The following is a 17,726-nucleotide window of genomic DNA, read 5'->3' as shown; positions in this document are numbered from 1 at the left end:
CGCCTCCCTGGGTGGCTGCGCAGGGTTTCCTCTGAAGCCCTTCCTTGCAGAGCTTATCAGCAGTTGCCCAAGCCCAGTAGAGCCCTTCCTCCCACCATAGGGGTGTCCCTCCCCCCTCGACCTTCCTCCCCTGGGGCTGGAAGGAGAGGAGCAGCCTCTCCACATTCCAGCCAAGGTGGAGGCGGGGAAAATCAGAAAGTTTCTCTCTAAACCCATGCTGCTTGTTCGCTTGTTCTGACTTGACTTCCAAGCTGCCTGGTGCCCCTCCCAGCAGGACCTCCATCTCGGCTCCCACCCCCCCTACCCCTCCCACCCCCACCTGCTCCCTCCTCCCCCACCCCTCTTCTGTTGTCTGGTCTCTCTTTCCCCACCCCCCAGAAAAAGGAAGGGCTGAGGATTGCAGTTCAGCTGCTGCCCCTTCACCCCTCACCCCACCGCCACATTCCTTGCAGCTGGCCTGAGGGCACCTTCCCCATTCCCCTCCTCACCGTTCAGCTTCCATGGCCCTTGCTTCAGGGGTCCTACTCTGCTGGCAGCCCCCAGCCTGGTTAAATCCAGCTCAGCTGCCTGTTCTCCCAGCAGGTGTTCTCTCCTTCCTCCCCACTTTGCAATGCTCCCAGGCTCCTCAGACCTGCACTGTCCACTTCCCCCCAGCCTTCATGGTGGCTGGCCATTCCAAGGCTCCTTGCACTCCTTCCTAGAAAACCCCAGAGATTCCTTCTTCACTGCCCTGAGCACCTGCACTGTACAGCCGACCCTAGCCCCTTCCTGTCCCCCGATTCTTACCCTGGTATTTACTTATTTTATTTACCATCTCTCTTATTATGCTAGGATTTGGGTTCCACAAGAGGAGGTCTTGTCTTTCTTTATTCCTTGCTCTGTTTCTGCATACAAAAGATTCATTAAATATCTGTGGGTTGACCAACGCGTGGAGGATGTGTCACCGTGGCTCTGACTCAGCCATATAACATGGTCTTCTGTCCCTTTCAGTGAGCAGGCAGGACCACAGGCCACATATGAGGTCATCTGAAGATGGAGTGACCAAGGGACCCAGCGAGGGCGACCAGCTTCTACAGGGTCACAGGGAACTCAGGTCTGGGTTCCAGCAGGGGCTTACTCCTTACATGGGCACACTGATAAGCAAGATTCACCCTTTACCTGTTTATTGGTTCTCCTCAGGATGACTGGAGGGACCCTTCTCATTGACTCTAGGAATGTTGGGAATTCCGCAGACCAGAGGTAGGGCTCCCAGAGGCTCTGTGAGTCTCTGTCAGCACTCAGCCTAGAGCAAAGGTTATCTGTTCACTTGCTCTAACATTTAACAGTTCTCCCAGGGCAGGCTCTCTCGGCCAAGATAGCAGCATCTGAATCAGGGGTTAGGGGGGAATCTGTCAGTGTCTCCGGTTGAGGGACCACTGAGGGGTGCCCAGGCTAATTGAGACGCATAGACTCAGTCTTCAGGTGAGCCCTTAGAGAAGGAGATGTTTCTTCCAGGAGCCTCTAGGAGAGCACTGAGCCAGATCTAGATAAGCAAGTGAGCCCAGAGAAGGTGCTATGCCTGTCAGAACTACACGTGTATGGGTGGCTGCCCCCAAGACTCTGGCTCAAGCAGTCAGTGACCAAAGACAATCACCAAATGGGCCCCTCAGCTTTGTTTGTTGCCACTGCCTGACCAGCTAGACTACACCTAATCTGGTGTTTAGTCCAGTGTTCAAGGCCATGGGCCCAGTGTTTTGGGAAAGCCACCCGAAGTTGGCCTTGGGAGACTGTCTTATCCCAGGGCCAGCAGGGAGTAGAAGGTAGCTGAAGGAGGAGACACTGGATATCTTTTATTTATTTAATTTTTATTTATTAATTTTCATTTTTTGAAAGCCAGAGAGAATTTTCAGCTACTGGTTCACTCTCCAGATGCTCACAACAGCCAGAGCAGGTCCAGGCCAAAGCCAAGAGCCTGGAACTCAATTTGGGTCTCCTACATGGGTGGCAGGGGCCCACGCACTGAGCCATCACCTCCTGCTTCCCAGAGTATGTATTAGCAGGAAGCTGGAATGAGCAGCAGAGCTGGGACAGGGAACCAGGCATCCTGATATGGAATGTGGCAGCCCAAGTGGCATCTCAACTTCTGTAGCAAACTCCTGCCCTGTCTTTTATTAATTCAACCAACAGTTGCCCTTGCTATGGGGTTCCTGTCCCACAGGACTAGTTCTAGTTGGCCAGGTGTGGAAGCTGACTGGAGGAAGTCCCTGTGTATAAAGGGGATCCGATCAAGTGCTAGGGAGGAGGGCCCCACTAGGGGAGGAACTGGCTCATGGAAAATCTAGTTGTGACAAGCAAACATGCCTACTGCAGTTCCTCCCAGATAAACTCCCCAGCCCTTTATCTCTGGCAGAGCTGCAAGACAATCTGCCTTCTATTAAATCCAGACAAAAGGGACCCCTCCCTGGCCCTGATTTGGCTGACCCTGCCCATTACCCCAGTTAGGTCTTCAGGCCTGGTATTTGGGTCAGGAGCCTCCACCCTTGGTCAGCACTGGCCCCTGCTCATCTTGATCAGGCCTGGAGGAAGGATCAGCAGCAGGAGCCTTCCTCCCCCACAGGGAGAGTCTGAGGTTCAGCACTGTTCCTCAGGAACATGTCAGAATGAAAAGCCCCGGAATTCTAGGACCAGAGGAATGTTTGGTGCACGTTAAGTGTCTCCTGGATTTGGATGGAGCTAGAAACAAGGTCTTAACTTAAATCATATTACCCCCAAGCAAACAGTGGAGCATTTGCCTTGGACCTTGCACGGAGCTTACACCTTTGGGGAGGACTATCAAACAGGAGGCAAGACAATTCCTTCCTTCTCAAACAAGTTGAGCCTCTACGATGTGGGGGCTATTAGGTAATAGTTGCACAGCAGTGGAGCCAAGCAAATTAGTCTCTGATGCGAAGGGCTCACACTGCAGCGGAGGGGACACATCTTAATCAGGTAGTCTTCCTGCAACCTCAGATCCTTAATGGCAGCAGCACTGGGGGCTGAAGGCTCAGGAGAGCTGAGAGAGGACTGGCATCTAGATCAGTCTCCCTCAGGCCCACACTCCATGTGCCTTTTGCGCAGCTGCTCCCAGACATTCCCTGGACGTCACTGTTGGTTTTGTTCTCCAGCACGCTGTGAATACCAGGCCTGGCCTAGGGTGCCCTAGGCCCCACTAGGTTTCCAAGAGTGAATCAGTGAGGACCTTGTGCTGGTTCCCAGAGTGGGTTATGCAGGTCCTAGCGAGAGGAAAGACTTCACTTCTCAAAACTACGTGGAGTTAGGCCCAGGCTGGTTCATATCTGGTTAGCCAGGTGTTGTGACTTCCAGGACCTGAAAGAACACAAGGTTTGGGGACTCTGACTCCAGACAAAGATGAAAACAGAGCACAATGAGGCCCAGAGTTTAGGGCTGCTCTGGCCCGAGGGAAAGGAGCATTGGTGGGATTTGCCAAAGCTGGAGGACAGGAGGAGAGGGAGATGGGAAGCACAGGGCCAGCCTGGGGCCTTGGCACCTCCAACTGAGCCAGGAAACCTGCAGGGGCTGGAAAGGACTTCACTGTGAGGACTTCAAGCAAACTCTGTCTCCTTCTCTGGGTTCCCAGTCTCACCCGCCCTGGGACACCAGTTAGGTAGAGCACTTCTCTTATCAGCTCCAGGGCTACTCAGGCACTAGGCACTGCGACCCTGGAGGCCAGGACTTGGGGCCTTATCTGCCAAGGCCAATGTCAAAAAGAAAGACTGGGGTTGTGTATGGTCTGGCATCTGTCTGTGGATGGACAGTGAGGTCTACAGAGCGGGCTTCTGCTTCTTCACCGATGACAGTACCTGGGAGGTGCCTCTTGAGGTCTGTACCCTCTGATGTTTTTTGTCTTGGAAGACAGATCTGTAACTATACAGTCAGACGTGAAAATATCCAGCAGGACCTGGGGCTGCAAAGCAGTGCCTGTTGTGTTTGAGGTGAGCGGCAGACTGAGCTGAAGGGGTAAAGGAAGAACCCAAACGACTGCCTGCATTCTTAGCTGCTTTTCCAAGCGGCAGGATTTTACAGCTGGATTTGAGAAGTCACTATTCCTTTAGTTTAAACATCTAAGGTATGACTTGAGGCCTTTCCCCTGGTTTTTAGTTCCTTCCCTTTTTGGTGTCTGAATGAAGCCTGGAGCCCCTGCACTTAAGTATAGACAGTTGCAAACAAGCATGTGGGTTTGGGAGGTGGGGCATTTTCTGTTTTCTCTGAAATTTGCCTCTCTCAGACACTCCTGAGGAGAAGGTGGAAACAGGAGAGCCCCAGAACTGTCTGGGATTCAGGAACAACCCCCTGGCGGGTGGCAGTTTTGGGTTCAGAATGCGCTCAGAATTCCAGCCTGGTCACATGCCAGAGAGTGAATGGACCCATTCTGCCAGAGGGTGGGGACCGGAAGGGAGCACAGCTCACCGCAGATCCCGTCCCCAGACCCCAGCCACTGTCAGGTTTGAGGCTTTTGGGATGGGGGTAGGAGGGCGCAAGGACCCTGCCCTATTTTGCCCTTGAAGGAAAGAGGGACCCCAGCGGCAAGCCCCACTTCTTACACTCTCTTACCCCCACCCAAAGAATGCAGGCCACTGGGAGCGAGTGACCTGTGCCTCTGGCGGTCAGAGCTATTTTGGGCGCCTGAGGAGGCCCTGGATTCTGGCGTTCCAGGCAGGGGGAGGGGATGAGGGAAGGTCTTGAGGTGGTGCTTCCTGGACTCTGGCGAGGCCATAGGAGAAGGGCTAGATCCTCTGGGCCCTGGCCTCAGTTTCCCCATCTGTGTACGGGCCAGGCAGCCAGGCTCTCATCCTTTGCAATTCAGAGAACGCTTTTAATTGTTTTCACGGCTTATAAACACCCCCTGATGTGCGTTCGAGGGAATTTAGGGAGGCCGAGCACAGTCTATAGGTGGCCAGCTTTGGCCGGGCTGGTCCAGGCGCCTGAACATCCCCGGTTAGTTTTGAGGCCCAAAGGCCTGAGGTTAGGCGGGGCGCCCCTCCCCCTTCCCGCTTCTCAGAGTTCCGGGGCACCAGGACTGGCCAGGGCGTGTCTCCGAAAGGACCTGGCTGGCCGAGGGGGCGGGGCTTCCACGATGAGGCGTGGCCCGCCCGGCGGGGGAGTGGCGGGCCAATGAGCAGAGAGGCCCGGGCGTGGGCGGGGCCTGCGCGCGGGTGCGGCGCGCTGCGGGGCGGCCGACGCAGGCAGAAGCTGGCGGCGCGCGGACGGCCAGTCGGCGCCTCGCGGAGCTGGCCGCGGGATTGGCTGCGGCACTCGCGTGTCAGGCGGTTGCTAGGCTCCGGCCGCGCGCCCCGCCCTCGCGCTCGGCGCCCTCTCACCGCCCGGTACGTGCTCGCGCGGAGGCTGCGGCGCGGCGCTCGCGCTCCTTGGGCTCGGGGGCGGCAGCAGAGGCAGCTTCGCGCCGAGTCCCGGGGGAGCGGCGGCGGCGGTGGCGGCGGCGTCCTGGGGCTGCGAGGACCGAACACCTGCCGGGCCCGCCCGCCGGCGCTGGGTGAGTGCGCCGCACGCCCCCCGCCGCTGTGCCTGGCTGCTCCGGCCCCTATCTCTGCTGCTGGCCGAGCCTTCCGCGGAACACCTGCTGCTGCTCGCTGCTCGGCCCGGGGCGGGGACGCGGCCGCGGACGTCCTTGCGGGTGAGGAGGCGGCGCCGCCCCGGCGGAGCCGCCCCTCTGCTCTCGGGGCTGTGAGCGAAAGCTCGGAGCGTTTCGGCGGCGAGGCCCGGGCTGCGTGCAGCGGAGATGGGCCAGGCCTTAGCCCGGCCCGCGCTCCCGGGAACGCGGGGCCTGCGCGTCTGCCGCGGGTGTGTGCGGCCTGCGGGCCGCCGCCGGGGCTCACAGTGGGGGTCGCGGCCCAATTGGGCCAGATCCCGACTGTGAGGGAGGCGTCGAGCCCCTGCCGGAGGCAGGGAAGGGCATTGCCGCCGCCTCTCGGCCTGAACGGCTCAGAGCCTTGGGGGGTCCCCCTCCCCAGCTTGAGCTCGTTTGGAAAGCTGCTTGGCACCTTTGCCTCTTTTCACTTGGTAATGGCAAGATCAGGTTCACCCGCGAGTATGTCGGGAGATGTCCCCAGAGAAAATACGAAGAATCCTTCTGCCCTTAAATTCCAAGTTAATTTCCTTAACAAACTCAGCCGTTCATTTCTAATGCCTTTTTAGTCTCTTGAGAAGCTTTTGCGGTTGTAAATTGAGTTACTTCTGGGTTAGCTTTAATGGTGATGATCTTGAAGGAGTTTTGCCTGGTTGAGGCTAGGGCCTGGGACAGCGTCTTAGAGCCTGGAGTTCGAAACTTAGAAGTCCGACCTGCTGGTTCCCTACAAAAGCGAGTGGAAGTGATTCTTGGCGTGCAAGTCAAGCTCCGTGTTTGTGGACTTAGGGCCTGATAAAAGACTTGGATATACTTCCAGATGTTTTGAAAAGTCTGGCGTAGATGGGATGTTATAATTTTATCAGGTTGGGCTATGTTTAGTGTTCAGAGACATGATAATTTTGTAATGTTCCTGTTCTAAAAACGAGTTCGACCTTACCACATTTTGGAGGCATAAAAATCCGTAGTTGGAATATTGGAGAAGTGGAATTGAACTTTTTTTTTTTTTTACTTTGCAGTCAAGGAAAAAGCGCTCCTGGCATGCATGCTTGCAAGAGGCTGAGGAGCTGTTTGTTGGAGAAGTTGGTTTCAGTGGGGAGTTGGATGCATAGCTTGCGCCTGGTCATGGCCTGTGGGAAATTGTGTAAAGGTCAGAGTGAGCGGCACCGTGTAGATAACAAACACCTGGTTGGAACACGAACGCTTCTGTTGATAAGTGCTTCTGTTGAAGGGCAGAGGACAGCTCCTCGCTGTTATTTAAAAAAAAAATTGATTTGGCAAAAACAAATATTTGGCCTCTCTACTTGGCACACATTCTGTGGTAGATCCTGGGGACCCCTGTGTAAGTGTCTAGTTCCGCCCTTAAGGAACTCAGTTTGGGGGCCACGGGTCAGAGAGAATCAATGCTTACTAGCAACTGTTCACTAAATGTGCTCACGTGGCAGGCTGAAGAGAGGGAATTCCTGAGCTGTGATTTTCAGGGCCAGCAGGAATTAGCTGAGGGACATCAAGGCCAGGACACAGGGAAGCACGCCGCATGGGACTGCCCAAAATAGCACCTGGGAGTCTTCCAGCTTGGCAGGTGGGAGGCCTAGGCCTGCCTTGTTGTGCTCAGGAGTTCTTCCTACTTAGGGTGCAGGAGCCTCGGAATGCTTTTAATCAGTGCAGTGGCATAATCCAGACCTGTGCTTAGAAAGATGAAAGTGGTGGCCACTGAGGGACCAGGGCCAGGACTTCTGGCAGTCCAGTTGACCAACTGAGGAGAGGTGAGGAAGGAGGAGGGGCCTCCTGAGAGGGCTGAAAAGGTAGTTCAGAGGGAATGTCCAGCCGTGGTGGGGGAGGGGCCTGCATTCAGGAACGCCTGGCCCAGAAGACCGAGGATGTAAAGCACCTCTTGGCTGCCACAAGCAGTGGCCCTGAGATCTGCTAGTGTCTTGTTAAGCATTAAGAATGGTGGAGGCTACTTAGACTGCAGGTGACGCTTAGGAGAAGTCTGGCATTTGATTGATTAAAAACCTTATCTCCTGCTTGACCTGGGGCATTACATTTCCTCTTGGGCATAGCAGGTGTCTAAACCTGTGAGAGTAGAGGTGTGTTCGTCCTTGTTGAGGAGGATGGGAACATGTTCAGTCCTTCACCTCACCATTGTTGCAACCTCTCCTGCTTCCTAGGTCAGTGACATCATGGACCTGCGTCACTGCAGCCTGGGGCCGTCTGTTTCTGCTCTCTGTTCATCACTGGTAGTTATCAGAGCTTTTTTATTGGCTGAGGAAATTGAGTCACAGGAGAAGGAATGTGCCCAAGGTTAATAACTCTGATCATTTGAACTCAGTTTGAATATTTGGCTGTTTTTTTCTTCTAAGATTTATTTATTTGAAAGGCAGAGTTAGAGACAGAGATCTTCCATCCCCTGGCTCATTCTCCAAATGGCTGTAGCAGCTAGGAGTGGGCCGGGCAGGAGCCAGGAGCTTCATCCGGGTTTCCCATGTGGTTGCAGGGGCTCAAGTACGTGGGCCATCTTCTGCTTTCTTCACAGGCACATTAGCAGAAGCAGGATACCAAGTGGAACTGCCGGGACTCAAAGTGGCACTCTTAGGAGGTGTTGCCATCAGAGGCGGCTTAATCTGCACCGTGACGTGGAGCCTATGTTGGGCTATCCATTTGTGTTTATGTTGCATCAAACTGATAGTGATGGTCCCTGGAGGGTGCTTCGGTGAAAACCAGGCCTACGAGTCTAAGTCAGGGACCTCAAAAAAGACTGTGAACATGCTGTAAGGGCCATTCTCAGAAACAAGGGCCTGTTGGAGTCTTCCTAGTCCCTATGCTATTTGCTCTAGGGACTGGGCTGAAGTCATCCAAGGAGCTCGGGTCCTCGCCAAGGAGTGTGGGCAAACTTTAGGGGAGGTCTGCTTTTGAACTGAACCTTCAAGAAGGGCTAATGTTTTTATTTACTTACTTTGAAACCTGCGAAAGTGGCGGTTGGGGGAGGCTAGTGGTTTGAGTGGTGAAGAGGCAGTGACAGGAACGTCACAGCTGTGTGGTAGGGAAAGAGGTAAGCAGATTCAGGGTGGGAAGGAGAAGAATGGGCAGTTTTCTTGGGGTGTTCTGGAAGGTTGGATTGGGGCCACAGTGCAGCATGAAGGAGTTTGTGTAGCAGCAGGAAGCCTCGAAGGTCTCAGCACAGCTGTGGGGTTGACTCCAGGTTTCAAGAGGCAGGCCTCCTGTGTGATTGTGCAGCCTGGGCCGAACTAGAGGCTTGTTATTCGGTGATGGGGTCCATTGAGGGAGACAGTGGACCTGAACAAGGACAGTGGTCAACTGTGGGGTGGAGAAAAGGCTCAAGACAAGTAAGTTCTGAAAATGTTAGGTGTTTAAGTGATGCAGCTATCAGCAAGTGCCTTCTGCTAAGTGATGGTGGGAAGATGAAGTCAGGCCGAGAGACCTGGAGCAAAGAGCGGCCTTCTAGGCTGCAGGAAGGGAGGACAGCTCGTGTCTTTGAGATAGGCAGGAAGATGTCACCAGGCTGTCCTTGGGTGACCAGGTGTGGAAGACCAAGGTGTGGATAGGCTGGAGCTGGAGTAAGGTGTCCTGGGGAAAGGGGACAGAAGGTTGACCTGAAGGCTGAGCTGAGCCTCGGGGGAGCCCCTAGAAGCTCCCAGTGGGGTAGAGTGGAGTCTGTGCTCCTGCAGGAAGGGGTAAGAAAGCGGAGAGCAGTATTTTTGTTTATAATGTATTTGAGAGGCCGAGAAGCATGGGCACACACATACACAGATGGATCGTCTCTCGGTGTGTCTCTGCCTTTTAAATAAAATGAAAGTAAATAAAATTTAAAAAGGGCTGACATTGTAGCACAGTGGGTTAAGCCACTGTTTGTGATGCTGGCATTCTATATCTGAGTGCTGATCGAAGTCCTGGCTGCTCCACTTCCAGTCCAGGTTCCTGTTAATGTGCCTGGGAAGGTGGCAGACTGGCCCAACTACTTGGGCCCTGCCATCCACATGGGAGACCCAGATGGAGCGTCTGCCTAGGTTTGACGATATGGCCATTTAGGGAATGAACCAGTAGGTGGAAGATCCCTCTTCCTCTCTGTTTTTCGCTTTCATATAAATAAATAAATCTTTAAAAATTAAGAAAAACAGCTCTAATTTGGGAGAATTAGAATCATCATAGAGGGTGATGTGGTTTTACCTTAAAATTTTTTTAAGCATTTATATGAAAGGTAAGGAGAAAGAGATCTTCCATCCGCTGGTTAACTTCCCAAATGTTGAAGCCAGAACCTAGAGCTCATTCTGGGTCTATTATGTTAGGTGATAGAGACCTTAAGTATCTGAACTATCTGAGTATTTGGAACTGCTGCTCTCCAGGGTACCCGCATTAGCGAGGTTGAGCCTCCACTGTGGAATGCAGGCCCTCCAGGCTGTGTCCTGAGTGCTGCCCTGCGTCCTGACTTCGCTTGATTAGAGGCAGACAGTTAGCTTAGTGGACAATGCGACAGACTCATTTCATGGATGGGCAGAAATTATAGAGTGTGTGTGTGTGTGTGTTTCCTAGCCTGTGTAGGAAAGTGGTAATTAAAAGTTTGGTTCAACATTCAGGTTTCCTTGTGTATCATTTAGACTTGAGCAGTTGCAGAGTGTAGCTGCTCGGGGGTTGCAGACTCCCAGAGTATCTGAGAGAAAATAAGAAACACCATATGGGATGGAGAACCTTGTTTCTGCCAAGGGCCATTTGGATATTTATAACATCATTTGCGGACCATACAGAATTATCAACTTAAAAATTAGCCTGTTGTGGCCTGTGTTGTGCAGCAGATTAAGCTTCTGCCTGCAACACTGGCATCCCAGATGAGCACCAATTTGCGTCCTGGCTGCACTATGTCCAATCCAGCTCCTTGCTAATATGCCTGGGAAAGCAGTAGAAGATGGCTCAGGGGCTTGGACCTCTGCCACCTGGGAGATCCAGATGGAGTTCCAGGCTCCTGGCTTCACCCTTGGTCCAGCCTTCGCTGTTAGGCCATTTGGGGAGTGAACCAGTGGATGGGAGCTCCCCCTTCCCCCAGTAACTGCCTTTCTTTCTCTTTTTTTGGTAGTTTTTTTTTTTTTTTAAGATTTATTTTATTTATTTGAAAGATAGTTACAGAGAGAGGTAGAGACAGAGAGAGAGGTCTTCCATCCGCTGGTTCACTCCCCAGATGGCTGCAACAGCCGGAGGTGCGCTGATCCGAAACCAGGAGCCAGGTGCTTCTTCCGGGTCTCCCATGTGGGTGCAGGGGCCCAAGGACTTGGGCCGTCTTCTGCTATCCCAAGCCATAGCGGAGAGCTGAATTGGAAGAGGAGCAGCTGGGACTAGAACCGATGCCCGTATGGGATGCTGGCACTGCAGGCCAGGGCTTTAAGCTGCTGCATCACAGCACCGGCCCCTTTTGGTATGTTTTTAAAAATATATTTGAGATGCAGAGTTAGAGGGAGAGACAGAGGTCTTCCATCTGCTGGTTTACTCCCCAAATGGCCACAATGGCAGAGCTGGGCTGATCTGGAGCCAGGGGCCAGGAGCTTCTTCTGGGTCTCCCACGCAGATGCAGTCTTCCACTGCTTTCTCAAGCTGGATCAGAAGTGGAACAGCTGGGACAGGAAGCGGCACCCATACAGGATGCTGGTGGTGCAGGTGGAGGCTTAATCTACTATACCACAGCAGCAGCACCACCACCCCTTTTGTAGATTCACTTTTTATTTATTTGACAGGGAGAATTAGAGGGAGAGACAAAGGTCTTCTCTCTGTTGGTTTACTCCCCAAATGGCTGGGCCAGGCCAAAGCCAGGAGCTTCTTCCAGGTTTTCCATGTGGGTTCAGGGGCACTTGGGTCATCTTCCAGTGCTTTCCCAGGTGCATTAGCAGGGAGCTGGATTGGAAGTGGAGCAGCCAGGACATGAACTGGCACTCATATGGGATGCTGGTGCTGTAGATGGTGGGCTAACTTGCTTCACCACAATGCATGCCCGCCTTCCTTCTTTTTTAAAGATTTATTTATTTGAAAGGCAGAGAAATAGGGAAGGAGAAGCAGAGAGACAATCTCCCGTCTACTGGTTGACTCCCTAAACAGCTGCAGCAGCCAGGTCTGGATCAGGTGGAAGTCAGGTACCAAGAATTCCATCGCGATCTCCCACATAGCTGATGGTTCAAGTACTTGGGACATCCTCTGCTGCCTCCCCAGGAGCATTAACGGGAACCTGGATCTGCAGTGAAGTGCCTAGGACTGAAATCAGCACTCTGACAAGTAATGTTGATGTCACAAGCAGTGGCTTCACCTGCTGCCCTCAGCACTGGCCCCAGTCAGGATTTCTTTTCCTCTTTTGGAGTTAGTTTTCTTCCCTTTCAACCTTTTTTTTTTTTAATTTTTTTGAAAGGTAGAGGGCACAGAGGGGTCAGGGGAGAGGGGAAATCTTCCTTATGCTGGTTCATTCTCCAAATGCCTGAAACAGCTGGGGCTGGGCCAGGTCGAAGCCAGGAGCCAGTAACTCCATTCTGGTTTCGCCTGTGGGTGGCAGAGGCCCAAGTACTTGGGCCATCATCTTCTGCCTCCCAGGCACATTAGCAGGAAGCTCCTGTTGGTAATGCCGAGTAGCCAGGAGTTGAACTGACACTCTGGTAAGAGATATGGATGTCCCAGGCAGCAGTGGCTTAAGAGCATTTTATGCCTTTGCCCGTGTTACTGTGCTGATGCCTTTTTTTTTTTTTTTAAGAGTTACGGAGAAAAAAGGAGAGATAGAAATCTTTCATCTGTTGCTTCACTCCCCAGATGGCTGCAACAGTCAGGACTGGGCCAGGCTGAAGCCAGGAACCAGGAGCTTCATCTGGGTCTCCCACACTGGTAACTGGGACCCAAGCACTTGGGCCATCTTCCATTGATTTCCCAGGCCATTAGCAGGGAGCTGATCAGAATGGAGCTGCTGGGATGCCGGCATCACAGACAGCAGCTTTACCTGCTGCACCACAATGTTGGCCCTGTGCTGGTGCTTCTTAAGCCCCTCCCCCTGCTTTTCTGCAGTTGACACTCCAGGCCAGGAGTGAAGTTTTTTTTTTTTTTTTTAAATTTTTTGCCAGGCAGAGTTAGACAGTGAGAGAGAGAGAGAGAGACAGTTATAGACAGTGAGAGGGAGACAGAGAGAAAAGTCTTCCTTCCATTGGTTCACTCCTCTAATGGCCGCTACGGCCGACGCTGCGCCGATCCGAAGCCGGGAGCCGGGTACTTCCTCCCGGTCTCCCATGGGGTGCAGGGGCCAAGCACTTGGGCCATCCTCCGCTGCTCTCCTAGGCCACAGAGAGCTGGACTGGAAGAGGGGCAACCGAGACTAGTACCCGGCGCCCCAACAGGGACTAGAACCTGGGGTACTGGCGTCGCAGGCAGAGGATTAGCCTAGTGAGCCGGGGCGCCGGCCATGATGGCAGTTTTGAGTAAACTGGTGATTAATGTGCTCCTTCACAGTAGATCTTTGTGTGTGTGTGCCCTTGGGTATTAAAGTAGTTTTCCCAGGAGTCGTATAACCTGCTTTGCCTCTTGACCGTCCCCTTCACTCTGATCATTAGTCAGTAATACTGCTCAGATAGCAATTTCTATTAATAGAGACTTGGAGTAGTTTACAAAATTACACCAGCCAGAGGGCTTAATTTAGCCTTAATAAATAGGGTTTTCTTTTTGCTTTTTGCTTGGGTTTGACAGCTAAGCTTTTGCTTAGTCGTCTTACTCTGGGTCCAGGATGGGAAGATAGGTACGATGCAGAGTCCAAGATCATAAACCAAGGTGTCAGTGTTGAAACTGTACTGTTCTCTTAGCTGAAGTGAAGCAAGTCTGAATGAAATTCCAGCAGTATTGTGACAGAACTTATATATATATATTATTATATATAATATATGTAATAGATATTATATATAATATAACGATAATATTATATATAAGATTTATTGTTTATTTGAAGGGCAGAGTTATTTGAGAGTCAGAGAGAGAGGTCTTCCGTCTGCTGATTCACTCCCCAGATGGCTGCAATGGCTGAAGCTGCACCAATCCAAAGCAAGAAGCCAGGAGCTTCTTCCAGGTCTCCCATGGGGGTGCAGGGGCCCAAGGATTTGGGCCATCTTCCACTGCTTTCCGAGGTGCAATAGCAGGGAGCTGGATTGGAAGTGGAGCAGCCGGGGCTTGAACTAGCACCCATATGGGATGCTGGCACTGCAGACGACAGCTTTACCTGCTATGCCACAGCACCTGCCCCACGAATTTATATTTTTTTTTTATTTTTTTTTATTTTTTATTTTTTGACAGGCAGAGTGGACAGTGAGAGAGAGAGACAGAGAGAAAGGTCTTCCTTTGCCGTTAGTTCACCCTCCAATGGCCGCCGCGGCCGGCGCGCTGCGGCCGGCGCACCGCGCTGATCCGATGGCAGGAGCCAGGAGCCAGGTGCTTTTCCTGGTCTCCCATGGGGTGCAGGGCCCAAGCACCTGGGCCATCCTCCACTGCACTCCCGGGCCACAGCAGAGGGCTGGCCTGGAAGAGGGGCAACCGGGACAGAATCCGGCGCCCCGACCGGGACTAGAACCCGGTGTGCCGGCGCCGCTAGGCGGAGGATTAGCCTAGTGAGCCGCGGCGCCGGCCACGAATTTATATTTTGAAAGCAGGATTGTAGTGGGAATAATCAGCTAACTATTAAAAATGTCTAACTTGCCTGTAATGGGTACATTTAATAGTGTTTGAGACTGCTTCTCAGTTATACCTTCTTAAACTAATTTTTTCCTGTGATCAGAAGTCCATTAATTGGAATTAATTTTATACCTTTGAAATTATTTGTAATTTTTGGTCTTGGGTTGACTATACAGAAAATATTGGCCGGCACCGTGGCTCAATAGGCTAATCCTCCGCCTTGTGGTGCCGGCACACCGTGTTCTAGTCCCGGTTGGGGCGCTGGATTCTGTCCCAGTTGCCCCTCTTCCAGGCCAGCTCTCTGCTGTGGCCAGGGAGTGCAGTGGAGGATGGCCCAAGTGCTTGGGCCCTGCACCCCATGGGAGACTAGGAGAAGCACCTGGCTCCTGGCTTCGGATCAGTGCAGTGCGCCGGCCGCTGCGCACCAGCTGTAGCGGCCATTGAAAGGTGAACCAATGGCAAAGGAACACCTCTCTCTCTCTCTCTCTCTCTCACTCTCACTCTCACTCTCTCACTGTCCACTCTGCCTGTCAAAAAAGAAAATTTAATTTTCTTAATAAGATCTTTGATAAAGAAGGGTGATGAATTGGTGTGGGCAAGAGTCTGAGTGCTGCTCCCTGCTTCCTTTCGAGTTGGTTGGTGTGGCATATTTCTGGTTCACTCGTGGGCATTCACCAGTGTTGTTTCCTTCTTTTCCTCCAGGGCCTCTGCTTTTCAGGAAGATAAAGCTTTTAAGGCTGCCTAACACTAGAAGGAGAGGTAAGGTACTTGAAAACAGATTTCTCCAAAAGAAAGTGGAGGAATAATCATGTCCTGGGGAAGACTATTAACCACAGAATGTTCAAACACTAATTGTAGGGACAAAGCGCTGTCCAGGAATCTGTATAATTAAAGTAAGAAATGTGGAAGATAAAAGTGTGAAGGAAGGGGAAAACCCGTTGTGCCCCCAGTGAAAGAAGCATTTCTCCCACCCAGCTCTCGGGACCACTTCCCAGAGAGTCGTGGATTTCCAGTCCAGCTGCATCAATACCGTAGAGTCTCAGTGTTCTGTGCCCTGGGGGGCATGTGCAGCCACAGTCCTGGGTACCTCAGTGTAGGGGAGGCGGGCCAAAGACAGGGTGTGTCGTATCCAGGGATATGGTGGGCAGGGCCCTGTTGGTTCTCTGGGCGTTTGTTCTTCATCTCTGTGGATGTTTTGTACCTGAGTATGGGAATCTACAAACAAGAAGCTCCTGTTACAGGGCTCTTTCTACTAAATGAGGTATGCGTGTAGAAACAGAACAGTGGAATTTGATTTTGCAAGTATTCCGTTTTCTCTTTTGGGCTTTTCCTCTCCAGCATCCCAAGGTTGACCAGGGATTGCTTAAGAAGATTCCCACGGCTGTCTATGGCAGGAGTGGACCAGTTCTTCCTGGGTTGTCATAAATGCATTAACTAGGGCTGGCCTTGTGGCCCAGCGGGGTAAGCTGCCACTTGTGATGCCAGCAACATATTGGAATGTTGGCTCCAGTTCTGGCTGCTCCATTTCAGATCTTTTCCCTGCTGACGTGCCTGGGAAAGCAGTGGAAGGTGGACCAAGTGCTTGGGTCCTGCTGCCTATGTGGGAGACCCAGATGGCGTTCCCAGCTCCTGGTTTTGGCCTGTACTGGCTCTGGCAGTTGTGGCCTCTTGGGGAGTGAACCAGTGAATGGAGGAAGATCTGTCTGTCACTCAGTCAAGTAAATAAATGAATTTTTAATAAAAAGCTTAATTAGCTTGGTGGTTTTCTGGTGCTGAGTTGATTCTCTGGCCAATCTTTGCCAAGAAAAATGATGTAGTCAATAATGGAATTCCAAATAGCATTCCAAATGGCATTTCCTTTTTATTTAGCTATTAATCAGAACCTGGGACACCATCCATTTCTGGGTCCCAGTTTCACTGTGGAATGTGTCCATGAAATTTGCATCTCATCACTGTGATGCCCTGTGCATGCCCTGCTTGGGCTGGGAGGTCCCCTGCTCTCAGGAAGCGTTCTCATAGGAGTGCTGCATAATGGAGTCCAGCCTGGTGAGTAGTTCCTGAGAAGGGGTAAATTCTGAGTTTTGGGGAAAGTAAGGCAATTCTGCTTTTGTGAGGTATGATTGAAAAAGTATCTTTTATTTTTAGACTTGAGCAGTGTTGGAAAGATTGAATTGCTGGAGTGGAGAAATTTGGTAGGAGGAGACTAGAAGAGAAGCTCTTTATTAAAAATCTAAAAATAGAATGTATCAAAGTCACAAATAGATAACAGTAGGATTCCTGTCTCGCTCTCTCCAGCTCTGAGTTTAGGCAGATAGCTGTTGCTCTGCTTACCTGGAAGAAATCACCGTATTTTGTCAGAGGGTCCTTATATGGGACCTAAACACTCCATTCGCCATTCTGAAGATGTCCCCTCTCTCCCGCCCAGGTTTCAAAAGGAATTTAGAAAGAGACTAGATTTCTGGGCATAGGGAAGGTATTCTTAGCAAGAGAAGTTGATTCTTGTGCGTGCATTGCTGGTCCTGAGCTGACAGGCCCAGGGGGTCCCCTGTCTCCTTGCAGCCCTGAGCTGCTTTTCCCTCTGTTGGACGCGGCCAGCCAGAGAGGTCTTCTGTGAAGGCTTTCTGGTCCACCTGATTTAATCTGATGGCACCTCAGGTTGGTGGATTTCCCTTTAGATTCTAACAGCTGGAGAGGGAGACAGCTGCTTCTGCTTTCTTCCTGCGCAGGCCTCTGGTGCCCCGGGCTGCCTGTGCCCTTTCCCTCTGGTGTGAGGGGGTGGAGGAATGTCCTGGCCTCCCTCTTCCATCCTGCCAAGGACTTCAGGGAGAATGGGGCCCATTGTAGGCCGTGCCTTCAGGCACAGCCCTCCGCTTCAGTGTCGGGCCTGATGTGGCCTTTGTGTCCGGTCTGCGGTGGTTCTGGGTGCTGAGGGGCTGAGAGCCCAGCCAGCTGTCTCTGCCTCACTTGCTGCTGTGTGCTCAGGAGTGTTCTCAAGGATGGTACTTAGGTTTTGTTTTCCCTCAGGTCTACCCTTGTTTTGTTAGGTTTTGATAAGCAGTGTTGTAGATCCCTTGCTGGCCTGAGCTCCTTGTGATGCAGGTCGAGGCCTGCTGCTCCCGGAGGTGGCGGAGTGCCTAGTCATAGGAGGCTGGGTGCTCACTCCTTCTGGGCCTTTGTTTGTTTTTTTCCCAAAGATCTATCTATCTATTTGAAAGTCAGAGTTACACAGAGAGAGGAGAGGAAGACAGAAAGATCTTCCATCCAATGGTTCACTCCCCAGCTGGCCTCAATGACCAGAGCTGTGCCGACCCGAAGCCAGGAGCCAGGAACTTCTTCCGGGTCTCCCATGTGGGTGCAGGGGCCCAAGAGCTTGGGCCATCTTCTGCTTTCCCAGGCCGTAGCAGAGAGCTGGATTGGA

General features: G+C 52.2%; 1 protein-coding gene across 11 annotated transcripts in view; it reads left to right on the top strand.

Annotated features, from left to right (window-relative positions):
- The first annotated feature begins 5,212 nt into the window (after window positions 1-5,212).
- Window positions 5,213-17,726, top strand: part of DAG1 (dystroglycan 1) — a 79,425-nt gene continuing 66,911 nt past the window's right edge. The window contains exons 1-3 of one of the 11 annotated variants that reach the window (XM_070049795.1): window positions 5,222-5,363; window positions 15,011-15,067; window positions 16,178-16,354. The gene's annotated coding sequence lies outside the window, so the exon portion shown is untranslated. 11 annotated transcript variants of the gene reach the window in all.

Source organism: Oryctolagus cuniculus, chromosome 10 (assembly GCF_964237555.1).
Source record: "Oryctolagus cuniculus chromosome 10, mOryCun1.1, whole genome shotgun sequence".
In the NCBI taxonomy this organism is placed as follows: Eukaryota; Metazoa; Chordata; class Mammalia; order Lagomorpha; family Leporidae; genus Oryctolagus; species Oryctolagus cuniculus.
Note: the sequence above shows the minus strand (reverse complement) of the source record. Positions and strands in the feature narration are given on the sequence as shown.